Consider the following 13,767-nt stretch of genomic DNA (forward strand, 5'->3'; position numbering starts at 1 on the left):
ATATTTGTTAAGTGCTTACTATATGTCAAGCGATGTTCTAAGTTCTGAAGTAGATACAAGCTAATCAGCTTGGACACAGTCCCTGTCCCACCTGGGGCTCTCAATCTAGGAAGAAGAATAAGTATTGAATCCCCATTTTACAGATGAGGTAACTGCAGCACAGAGAAGTTAAGTGACTTGTCAAAGGTCACCCAGCAGCTAAGTGGCGGAGCTGGGATTAGAACCCAGGTCCTTCTGACTTCCAGTCCCATGCTCTAGCCACTAGTTTATAACTCTTCTCCCAATTACTTTATTCTTTCTTCACTTTACTCTTTCTCCCAAATGAATGCTTTATTTCTAAAGGAGATTTTAAACTTCTGGAAGTTACTAAAGTTGTATAGCACTCTGAAGATTGCTACCAAGAGAATATCATTTGAAGTAACAACACTGACCTATTTGGAAATAAAAACATTGCCGTGTTATGTCTCTATCAACTGATCAGTGGTATTCATTGAGCTCTCATTACATGTGGAGCACTGTACTATAAGCTCAAAATGAGCTCAAAACTTCATTTTCACAGTTGCGATAGCACTAATGAGAAGGAATAGCCTTACTGTTTCAAAGGTCATGAGATTAAATGCATTTTCTAGAACTATTCTGCAAATTCCCAGATACTTTCCTGTGCAAAAACCCACAATGATCCTCATGTGGCATTTATAGTAGGGTCAGTTGCACGCTATAACAGATCTACTGTGATTCCTTTTTAAGTGAACCCTAGAAAAGAGCCACTTCAGAATGGTTTTTGGATGAATTTTCAAAACATCACTTTGTCCCACTTTTCAAACAAATTGTTTGAATTATGTCTTCCTTTTTTTTTTTCCCCCTAAGGACTCCCCCATTCAGGTCTAGCCTGGACATTGACAGTGGTTGAAGTCCAAAATCTCTGACCCAAGCCAATCCCCAACATTTTCACAGTCATTTGTGAATAGTTTTATAGTAGCTTTTGTTTCTGTTCTTTTCCTTACATTCTATTCTTTTGAGCAACTCTGTCTATTTGTTCTGTGTGCTGTACATCTTTTTGTAAAAGGAGTACAAATGGACCGGACAAAATGCAAACTTGTTGTAACAATATCACATGGACAATTCCCACCTGCCAGTCTTTTAAAATTGGGTATACCCTTTTAGTTTGACTTTTAAATTATTATTAACAAAATATTCAGGGAGCAGGGAATTGTTATAACTTCCCTCAGAGAAAAAGAAACAATTTTGAATACAAATTTATGTCCCCCCCAAAAAATCAGAAGCCTCCAATTGTTAAGGAATACTTCTGGGTATATTTGTTTGAATTCACAATGGCTACCTAACAATTATATGAGAAATGCAGAGACCCCCCCTCCATTAATAAATGCCTTGAATTTTTATAACATCTTTCTTCCTAAGATGTCTGTACTTAAGGCATGGTGTATTATTGGTCTCTCACTCTACCACATATATTTCTTAATAGAAACATTTTTGCGCATTTCCTCCAGTCTGATTGCTCAAGCACACTCTGACTGCCCTAAGTCAAGAACCTCAGAAAGGAAGCAAATTTACAAAAAAAAAAAAGCCACAAAAAAACACCCTGAAGCCTGAAGTAGAAGAAAAGAAAAGCACTGAGTCTTCATTAGCATGTCTTCCTTTCCCCATTCTCTCAGTCCAATACTTCTCTCCATCTGCCAATAGTTAATAGCTAGTTAATCCAAGCATTTATCTTATCCCCTATTGATTACTATATAAGCCTCTCTGACCATCCTGTCTTCTGTCTCTCCCCACTCTAGTCTATTTACTTCACTCTGCTGCCCAGATCATTTTTCTACAAAAAACATTCAGTCCATGTTTTCCCACTTCTCAGAAACCTCCAGTGGTTGCCCATCTACCTCTGCATCAAACAGAAACTCCTTACCATTGGCTTTATAGCACTAAATCAACTTTCCCCCTCTTAGCTCACCTCCCTACTTTCTTACTAAAATCCAGCCCACACACTTCACTCCTCTAATGCCAACCTACTTACTGTACCTCGATCTCATTTATCTAGCCTCTGACCTCTTGCTCACATCCTGCTTCTGGTATGAATGCCCTCCTTCTTCATAGTCAACAGACAATTACTCTCCTCTGTTTCAAAACCTTATTCATTCATTCAATAGTATTTATTCAGCACTTACTATGTGCAGAGCACTGTACTAAGTGCTTGGAATGTACAACTCGGCAACAGATAGAGACAATCCCTGCCCATTGATGGGCTTACAGTCTAATCGGGGGAGACAGACAAAAACAATAGCAATAAATAGAATCAAGGGGCTGTACATCTCGTTAACAAAATAAATAGAGTAATAAAAATATATGCAAATGAGCGGATGAGTACAGTGCTGAGGGAAGGGAGAGAGGAAGGAGCAGTGGGAAGGGGGGGGAGGGGGTTTAGCTGAGGGGAGGTGAAGGGGGCTGCAGAGAGGCAGCAGAGGGAAAAGGGGAAGCTCAGTCTGGGAAGGCTTCCTGGAGGAGGTGACCTCTCAGTAAGGGCTTTGAAGGGGGAAGAGAATTAGTTTGGTGGAGGTGAGGAGGGAGGGCATTCCAGGACAGCGGGAGGATGTGGGCCAGGGGTCGATAGCGGGATAGGCGAGAATGGGGGATGGTGAGGAGGTGGGCGGCAGAGGAGCGGAGTCTACAGGGTGGGCAGTAGAAAAAGAGAAGGGAGGAGAGGTAGGAGGGGGCAAGGTGATGGAGAGCCTTAAAGCCTAGAGTGAGGAGTTTTTGTTTCGTGTGGAGGTTGATAGGCAACCACTGGAGGTTTTTCAGAAGGGGAGTGACATGCCCAGAGTGTTTCTGCAGGAAGATGAGCCAGGCAGTGGAATGAAGAATAGACTGGAGTGGGGAGAGACAGGAGGAAGGGAGATCAGAGAGAAGGCTGACATAATAAGCCAGCCGGGATATTATGAGAGTCTGTACCAGTAAGATAGCCTTTTGGATGGAGAGGAAAGGGCAGATCTTGACAATATTACAAAGGTGAGACCGGCAGGTCTTTGTGACAGATTGGCTGTGTGGGGTGAATGAGAGAGCTGAGTCAAGGATGACACCAAGGTTGTGGGCTTGAGAGATGGGAAGGATGGTCGTACCATCCACGGTGATAGGGAAGTCAGGAAGAGGACAGGGCTTGGGAGGGAAGATAAGGAGCTCAGTTTTGGACGTATTGAATTTTAGGTGGCGGGCAGACATCCAGGTAGAGACATCCTGGAGGCAGGAGGAGATACGAGCCTGAAAGGAGGGGGAGAGGACAGGGGCAGAGATTTAGATTTGGGTGTCATCGGCATAGAGATGATAGTTGAAGCTGTGGGAGCAAATGAGTTCACCAAGGGAGTGTGTATAGATGGAGAACAGAAGAGGGCCAAGAACTGACCCTTGAGGAACCCCTACAGTTAGAGGATGGGAGGGGGAGGAGGAGCCTGCAAAGGAGACTGAGAATGAACGGCCAGAAAGATAAGAGGAGAACCAGGAGAGGACGGAGTCCGTGAAGCCAAGGTGAGATAAGGTGAGGAGGAGAAGGGGATGGTCAACAGTGTCAAAGGCAGCTGAGAGGTCAAGGAGGATTAGGATAGAGAAGGAGCCATTGAATCTGGCAAGAAGGAGGTCATGGGTGATCTTTGAGAGAGCAGTCTCGGTAGAGTGGAGGGGACGGAAGCCAGATTGGAGGGGGTCTAGGAGAGAATGGGAGTTAAGGAATTCTAGGCAGCGAGTGTAGATGACTCATTCTAGGAGCTTGGAAAGGAAGGGTAGAAGGGAGCTAGGGCAATAACTGGAAGGGGAAGTGGGGTCGAGAGAGGGTTTTTTTAGGATGGGGGGGGACATGAGCATGTTTGAAGGCAGAGAGAAAGAAGCCATTGGAGAGTGAGCGGTTAAAGATAGAAGTTAAGGAGGGGAGGAGGGAAGGGGCGAAAGTTTTTATAAGGTGAGGGGGAATGGGGTCTGAGGCACAGGTGGAGGGGGTGGCACTTGCGAGGAGGGAGGAGATCTCCTCTGAGGATACTGCAGGTAAAGATGGGAAAGTAGAGAATAGGGTTGGCGGGGGAGGCAGAAGGGGGAGGGGTGACTTTGGGGAGCTCATACCTGATTGTGTTATTGAAAGCACATCTCCTCCAAATGGCCTTCCCTGACTAACCTCTTTTCATTTTCTTCCAGTCTCTACTGCGCCACCTTGACTTGCTCTCTTTATTCATCTCCCCGTCCCAGCCCACAGCACTTATGTCCATATCCCTAATTTACTTATTTATGTCAATATCTGTCTGCCCCTCTAGACTGTAAGCTTGCTATGGATAAGGAACAGGTCTACCAACTCTGTTATACTGTACTCTTCCAAATACTAAATACAGTACTCTGCACACAGTAAGCACTCAATATATATGGTTGATTGATAGCTGTGGTTGAACCTCTTGGCAGAAACAACAACCCCTAGTTTTCTCTGTCCTTCTGTGACTTTGCCATCCAGATGTAATGAGGAGAGGAGTCAGATGGCATGAGATCCATGGATATTGGTTCAAACTGCCTGGAGGACAAGTAGGGACCTGCATGAAAAATGTTGTCTGTTTCCAGCTGATTTAGACACACCAATTCCCCTCCTCCCTTGTTTAGAACCTCAAGTGCCTCTAGCAGTCTGTCAAAAGAGTGGATTCATGTCCAAAGGCATGTTACATCCCTAACCACACCTTTTCCATTTTTGATATTTGAGCATTTACTATGTACTAAGAGCTTGGGAGAGTACAATACAAAAGAATTAGCAGACATTGTTTGTGACCTGTCTTGTCACTTGACATTCAATATAATATGTAAATCGCATTGGTAGAGCTTTTCTCATAGTTATGTATCATTTCTATGACACATAAAGGTGTCATCAAGAAGGCTGGACAATGCAGTTGCCATGTAGACTTCTAATTTGGTTTGAACCTTTATGCCATGTTGGTTTCAAACTCTGTCAGCCTTTGAACCTTACCATGACAATAATTGCAGTATTGTTAAATGCTTACTATGTGCCAAACATTGTACTAAGTGTTTGGGTAGAAACAGTCCTTGACCTACATGGGGCTTTCAGTCTAAGAAGGAGAGACAACAGGTACTGAAGCCCCATTTTACAGATGAGAAAATGGAGGCTCAGAGAATAATAATTATGATAGTATTTGTTAAATGCTTACTGTGTGCCAAGCACTGTTCTAAGCACTTAGATATAAGGTTATCAGGTGTCCCATGTGGGGCTCACAGTCTTAATCCCCATTTTCTAGATGAGGTAACTGAGGCACAGAGAAGTTAAGTGACTTGCCCAAAGTCACACATCTGACAACTGGCAGATCTGGGATTAGAACCCACGACCTTTGACTCCTAAATCCATGCTCTTTCCACACAGCCACTTGCCCAAGATAATACAGCAATCTATAACAGGGGTTAGACCCAGGTCCTCTGATTCTCTGCCCCAAGCTCTTTCACCTAGCCCACATTGCTTCCCATTTTGAGGTTGCGTTTTTTTTTTTTTACCCCCTTCTATGCCTTTGCATTTTTCTACCTCCTGTCTGCTGAATCCATGACAGCCTTCTGTCCTGGGTTACCAATAGAGAACCTTGACTTTCAGAGTGAATGACAAAGGCCAAAGATTTAATTCCTGTGAATTATCATCTGTCCTCCCACCTTAATAACTTTATTTCAATAGCTTTTCAAAATTTCAGGCATTCATTTGTACCCAGAAAAAATTTATAATGCATAACCCCTATTTAACCACCAGACCTAGCCTGTTGTGTGAGATTAAATATTGTCAGTTAATGTGCAACCAAGCAGATGTTAGTGAACCTTGGGCATGACAGCAGCAAACATTAATTGAGCACCAGCTGAGCACCTCTAGATGGTAATCTCACTGTGATGATGATGTTGGTATTTTTTTAAGCTTTTACTATGTGCAGAGCACTGTTCTAAGTGCGGGGGTACATACAGGGTAATCAGGTTGTCCCACGTGAGGCTCACAGTTAATCCCCATTTTACAGATGAGAGAACTGAGGCCCAGAGAAGTGAAGTGACTTGCCCATGGTCACACAGCTGATAAGTGGCAGAGCCAGAATTCAAACCCATGGCTTCTGACTCCCAAGCCCGGGGTCTTTCCACTGAGCCACGCTGCTTCTCTGTGGACAGGGAATGTTTCTGTTATACTGTTATACTGTACTCTCCTAAATTTCTAGTACACTGCCCTGCACACAGTAAGCATTCAACAGATAGGACTGACACCACTGAGGTTCATGGCTCTATATTATGTCTTTTAGACACATGGGAACTAAATACCTGTTCTCCCTCCTATGACTAAATGAGTAACCTATGACTAAATGAACACATGCACAAACAACTAAAATATTATCTTCAATTCTTCATTGTAAAAGTTCAGTAGAGAAAGATGAAAGAACAAAAAAAATCTGTGACACCCATCACACTCCCACTTTAATCTCTCAACATCAAGTCAGTTGGTTTGGGCCTTGATTTATGTGAAACTAAGAAACAGTAATCAGTAAACTAGAAGTACAGGAACTTCTATAGAAGCACATAACATGGTTTAGGTACCCAGGTGTTCCACAATTGCCTGCTAGCACTGCTTTTTCCCCATCGGCATGTAACATCTGTTTTTCAACTGAAAGAGTGTGAAGAAAACAAACACAAGTACTGAGCATTAACAAATGCATGAGAAAGGAAGTGATTTATTTTATGTTAACCAGATTGTTACTGCTGCAAAAGCAAAAATGAAGTCTGAATATGCCCCTGTATGGTTTATATAATGTATGTTTTGTGTTTAAGGGGAAATTATATTTTTATTAAATCATAACACAAAAATACTGAGTTTAGAAAATCTGATTAGCCATTCAGTGAAAAAAAATGAACCCCATTAGAATTATTTTAGAAGTAGATAAAAGGAAAGGGTGGACCTTAATCCATGTATAAGGAACCACATTATGTCTCTTTTAGGTAACATATGCTAAAATTAGTCATGTCTGAGAATTGTTTGATATTTATTAAATAATAATTGATAAAGAACAGATTGTTCAACAAAACATTTGCCATAACACAGCAAAAAATAATGATTCAATCAAAATGAACCAGCTGATTAAATAATGCAATTTATTATCAAGAGAAACAATCAGAAACAGATCAGTACATATTATTTTACTTCAACTTAATTTCAATTCCATTTCTACCATAATTCTGTCTTAGGGAAAGCATGCATATTAGAAAGTGGTAAAATTATCAGCTCGAGGCAAATTATTTCAATAACAAAACCCATGTAGTCAAATATATAATGAAAGAAAAACCCAGAGTACCCAAAGAAACTGTCTGTGTGAGGGCACTCCTGTTCAAAGAACTTTGGCAAAAATAATCTAAAATAAGAACATTTGAGTTAAGTTTTTCAATAGGCAGCTTTCAAGAGAAACTGACAGTAGGAAGAAATACTGAGCATATCAAATTGTGCACAGTAGTTGCATGTTCTCATACAACTTGGGACTGGAGACAAGCACAAAGAAAACTGAAATTGTGTTCCAGTCTATACTCAAGAAACTCTTCAGACTACTGAAGACTTTAACTGGCAAAACACTGACCAAAGTTAAGGCTGCCACCAAATTCTAGTACCAAAGAGCATGCCATCTAGTGATGCACAGATGAATGATGATTTAGAAAACATAATCAAAATGATGAGCCTGGCTTTTAGCAGCCTGCAAGGCAGAGTGGGGTTACAAGGCAGCATGTGTTCCACACAAAGGTGAAGGTCGATAAGGTTGTATGGGGTCAAATTTCCCATGTGACAGAAAGCACACCTAGCTTCAACACTGTCACTGTACTCAATACTAAATGGTCAGAAAAGATCAATAATGATGAGATCCTGGATTGCAGTTAGCTAACCAGACTTGAAAAAATGGACATAAAAACACCGATCTTCAGGGCAGGATTTGTGAGAACAATGTTCAACTGCCAGTATACCTAAGTAACTGTTGCATGGTGACCTGAAAAGGGGGCCCATGCAAGCTAAAAAGGCAAACTAAAGAAGGTAAAGACATAGTGAAGCATAGCTTCAAGTAATTCAAAATAGCACTGGACAGCTGAAAGACCACTGCACCAAATCAACCAACCTGGAAGGGAGCCATTGCAAAAATGCTGCATAGCATCTCTAGAGGCAATCTCCTTCCTCCTCTCAAAATCCTTCCCCTCCACCTGTACATCCATTCCTTCACACCCTATCAAATCTCTTGCCTCCCTAACAGCCATCTTTAACTGTTCACTCTCCAATGGCTGCTTATATCTCCCCTATCCTAAAAAAACCCACCCTTGACCACACAGCTCCCTCCAGTTATCACCCCATCTCCCTCCTACCATTCCTCTCCAAACTTCTTGAGCAAGTTGTCTACACCCACTGTCTCAAATTCCTTTCCTCTAATTCTCTCCTTGACCCCCTCCAATCTGGCTTCCATCCCCTTCTCTCCACAGAAAACGTCCTCTCAAAGGTCACCAAAGATCTCCTTCTTGCCAAATCCAATGGCCTCTACCCTATCCTAATCCTCCTCGACCACTCAGCTGCTTTTGACATTGTGAACCATCCTCTTCTCTTGGAAATATTTTAGTACTTAGTACAGTGCTTTGCATACAGTAAGTGCTCAATAAATAAGATTGGATGAACGAATGAATGAAAGCAAAAGTAGGCCCACTGTGGGACAAATGCAGTAATGCAGCAAGGATATAACTTTACATGCAAGAAGAGTGTGTTATAGTCTTTATAGTCACACACATATTGCAGAGATTGATTTTAATGAGCAACTGCATCATCTTAGAAAATGAAGGTAAGGATATGGTTTAATATAAGATTACATAATGGTGAAAATCTATCAGACTGATTTATAATAATTGCATTATTTGTTAAGTGATTACCATGTACCAATCACTATGCTATCACTGGAGCAACACAATCAATCAGATCAGAAACAGTCCCTGTTTCACATTGTGATCACAGTTTTAAGGGGGAAGGAGAAACAATATTTAATCCCTTTTTAGCTGATGAGGAACCTTAAGCACAGAGAAGTTAAGTGATTTGCCCAAGGTCACAAAGAAGCCAAAAGTTAGAGTAGGGATTAGAACGCAGACTCTCCTGACTTCTAGTCCAGCACTCTTTCTACTAAAATATGCTGTTTTTATGTATTTCAAGCGATCAATCACTAGCATTTATGGAGCACTTGATTCATATACAGTATACTGTCCTAATGCTTGGAACAGTACAATAGACACAATCCCTGTCCTCAAGGAGCTTATGATCTAGCAGGGAAGACAGAACAGACACTAAAAGCAATTGCAGATAGGGGAAGGTAACAAAATATAAAGAACTGGATGTAAACCTTACCCAAGTGTTGGGGAAAGAAGAGGGGAATTTTTGTTTACAAAGATAAAACATTGTTTGCTTGATTATTTTGTCCCATAACTGGCATGTCCAACTTCCTGGAATAATGAGGTCGGAAGGAGGGGCTGCACAGTCACTGGGATTCTTGGTTTACATTTGAGAGATTCTTACATGCAAATAGAAACATCCAAATGCAAGGGTATACGACCCAAATATACAGATGCTCGCGTGCACGCGCACACACACACATACATGAATATTGAGAGTGGGGATTTGGAGTGCGCTGCACATATGATTTGCTGCCTGTAGTGCTGCATTATTTAATAGTTTGTACAAATCTGCGAACTATTCAGGACTGTTGATGCAAATTGACTAACATGAAAAAATAGTCTAGCCTACATTTATTTTTCTTACTATTCCAAACTTGCCCAAAATTCACTGGAAATGCAGTCAACTAATCACCACCAGGCAAGAAGTTAGATGGTTACTTCCCAGCCTATTATGTAGAATGAACAGGATCCAGTGTTATTACGAGTGTATAGTGAATGCACATAAATAAAGCAATGTTTTCTATTCCCAGTGTTAGAAAACTACATCAAAGATCTATAAAATAGGCCTCCTTGTGATGTTTCTACTATTTTATTTTTTGTTCTATGCAGATTGAGATCTGCTACACAACACAAACACACACTCATGCACATATGAGTTCCTTGATATTTCTGATTCTAAACCAAAATCAAAAAGTTTCCTCTCAAATAAAGCAGAAAATGGTTAACTTTGCCCTTTAAATTCCCAGCTATAATTGATTTGGTTTTCAGGTTCAGGACAGCTTTTTCTTTGCCAAATTTTTCATATTGACTTTGGTGGCATCTTAAAATATTAGAAATACCTGGAAACCCACTTAAGGGTGATAGTCCAGATGTGGGTTGACTGGCTGTAGTGTGTTTCAAGGCATGTCTAATTAGTCCTCTGCTAATTCACCTCAATATCCTGTTTTCTTTACTACTTGCTGCCAGACACTAAGTGGACATTATTGAATGACTGAAGAAGGTTAAATAGATTTTCAAACTGCTGAGTTTTTTTTCTGGACCTCTGCTTCATCTAGTATATGACCACTTAGCCTGAGTGCTCCATCTCTATCCACCCCCTCTAAGGAGGAATGAGCAGACACACACTGAATGGCAACTGTGGGCTCCTGTGGGCTGAAGATTACTTTCTTCTTCTCCCACTTTGGAGTAAAGGCTCCTCCTGAAACTAACTCTTCTCATTCACCAAAATGAGAAGCAACATGGTATAGTGGATAGAGCATGGGCCTGGGAGTCAGAAAGTCATGAGTTCTAATCCTCACTCTTCCACTTGTCTTCTGTATGACACTGGGCAAGTCATTTCATTTCCTCTATGCCTCAAGTACCTCATTTGTAAAATGGGTATTGAGACTGAGGGCCCCATGTGGACAGGCACGGTGTCCAACCTAATAAACTTATATCTACTCCAGTGCTTAGTAAAGTGCCTGGCAAATTGTAAGTGTTTAACAAATAACACGATTGTTATTTTTATTATTATTACTAGTCTAAAATAGGATGTGATTGGAATTGGAAAGAAAAGAGGCAGGGACCTGAAAATAGGATGGCCATAGATTCAGTTTTATACGGAACAGTCAAGTACCATGAATGATACCCATTAGGTATCTGGATGCCCTTATGCCTGATATTTTTATTTTAAGCAACTAGCCTTCCTCTGCCTTAGTGCCTCCTCCCAAATCCCACTTTCCCAATGTGGTGTGCATGTCAGTGGAGACCCGGAAGAGGAATGCAATGGCTGTGGAACAAGACACATGTAAGCACTTAATTTACATACCTGGCTCATAGTAAGCACTTAACAAATGCCATTTTAAAAAAAGGATGAAAGTCTGCAAACCAACATGACTCAAGCACCTATAGAGACCAACAGTGTCTCTAGAACTCTTAGAAAATAGTAGTCCAGGATAAATCATCCACTGTGTTTAATGTCATATTGTACTCTCCCAAGTGCTTAGAACAGTGCTTTGCACACCGTAAGCAATCAATGAATATGATTAATATATCGGGCATTGATTACAAATATATCATTAGGGCTTTCTTTCTAGAGTAACCCAGTCTGAATCTCAAGGTATGCGGCCGCAACTTCAAGTTAGATTTTACGCAAAATATCCTACATGTAGCCCATTTAAAAACAGTTTGAGAAATTGTTTTTGTGTCACCACCTTTCTCAGCTAAATTCCTTGGAATTTCTGTCCAAAGTGTCCCACAATCTGCTCTACAAATCATTTTGTTGCAGCTTCAATTCAAAATAAATGTGAACACTAAGGCATGGCAACCTAATGGGAACTGCCACTCTACTTGAGGAGAATATTTTCTCTCTCTGACTCAAGCCAAAAAGAACCCAAATTGAGCAACCCTTACATGGACTGTGTTTTCATGCTCACTTGGTTTGCCATTTGAAGCTTGCAAAACTATTTCCACCAGCATGACTCTCATGCATCCAACCCACTTGAAATAGATACAGGCTCTGGATCAAGTTGACTGGTATTTTTTGTGCCTCATTGTTGGGCACTTTGAAAAACGATTTCCAAGTTCTCCATAGATATTGGTGCAATTCCCTGGTAACTGATATCATTCCTGCAGGAGTTGTCAAAATAGCCATCCCTGTTTTCAGCTTCACAACTTTCTGAAAAATCAGGGCTTGATCGGAAACGCCTAGTGTTGCTTTTCAAGACAGAGCTATGATACCATCATTTTCATCAAGTATCAGGACCTGAGTAATTTTCCTGGGGAATTTCCTGAATTGCCCATTGAGTTCAAGAAGCTCTAATTCCAAGAACATAAAATAAAATGAAGTTATGTCTGTGTGTTGTGAAACCTATTTATTCGATTCTAAATGACAAGCTATAGGGCATGACCTGTTTTCTTCTGCATTCTGGATCTGCTCCTAACTTCAAAGGAAATGTGGAGAAATGTTGCCAAGGGGTTTCTTCATCTATTTGAACAAGTCGAATTTTACAGGGGAATACTGTCCCCCTTCCCTCCACCCTGCTCCCCCTTCCCTCCACCCTGCTCCCCCTTCCCTCCACCCTGCCACCCCCCAGCCCCACAGCACTGCTGTACATACCCATAACTCATTTATTTGCATTAATGTCTGTCTCACACTATAGACTGTAAGTGTGTTGTGGGCAGGGAATGTGTCTGTTATACTGTTATAATGCACTCTCCCAAGAGCTTAGTAAAGTGCTCTGCACACAGTAAGTGCTCAATAAACAGATTGATTGATTGAACACAAGTTATCAAATATGTTCTTTGCATATGGTTCAACACATTTTTCATTTTTGTAATGATGTATATTTATGTTTCTGTCCATGGATTCTAGGATTCATCCCTCTGCAATGATTAGTTCCTCTTTGTTAGTAAATCTAAACTGCTTGATATTTTCTGAATGCTTACAATGTACAGGGCACTGTACTTCAGAGTATTCTTGGGAGTGTAAAATTGATTAAATAGACACAGTCTTTGCCTTCTAGGAGCTTAGAGTCTAGTTGGGGAGACAAACATTAAAAGAAATTACAGGTGGGGGAACAACTGCATTGAGGTGGGGTGGAGAAGACGGAGAGTGGGTACAAAAGAGCTTAGAGGGTAGATTTTATGTTTGTTGTGGGCAAGGAATGTGTCTGTTTATTGTTTATTGTGCTCTCCCAAGCACTTACTACAGTCCTCTGCACACAGTAAGCATTCAATAAACAAGATTGACTGACTGACTAGGACTAAGTGCACAGACCTATAATGGAGACAAATTACCATTCTTTCAACCAAAATGGCATTCACTTTGGGGATAGGAGGGAGAGTAATTCATCTTTTGCTGCAGTGGCAAATTGATCCTCTGATAATAATGGATTATTATTAGTAGGTTAGGTTAGGGCATCAGATGAACACAAATCCTTTCTCCTCAGGATAATAAGAAGACAGTGGTGGTGTAAATTAACTGGTAAACTAATGAAAGTTCTAGCTCATAAACCAAGGAATGCAGTTCCTGGTCACCAGATACAGATGTAATGATGGATGTGTCAGTGAGTAAGAGAGTGAGACAGGCCACCTCAGAGCGGGTGCTTGTATAACTGCTGCATTTGAAAATGTGAAAGTTTCCAGCTTTCCTCCATTTATTAGAAGAGGCACCAATGCTAACAAGGAATGAATTGGAGAATGCAGTGACCCAATGAATTGGAGAATGCAGTGACCCTGGAGTAAGGAGGGAATCAGCATCCCTCCAGAAAAAACAAAAAAACCTTCTAGGTTCAGGGGTTTGGGCAGACACAAAACCACATAATGAGC

The sequence above is a fragment of the Ornithorhynchus anatinus genome, chromosome 10 (genome assembly GCF_004115215.2).
Source record: "Ornithorhynchus anatinus isolate Pmale09 chromosome 10, mOrnAna1.pri.v4, whole genome shotgun sequence".
Lineage (NCBI taxonomy): Eukaryota > Metazoa > Chordata > Mammalia > Monotremata > Ornithorhynchidae > Ornithorhynchus > Ornithorhynchus anatinus.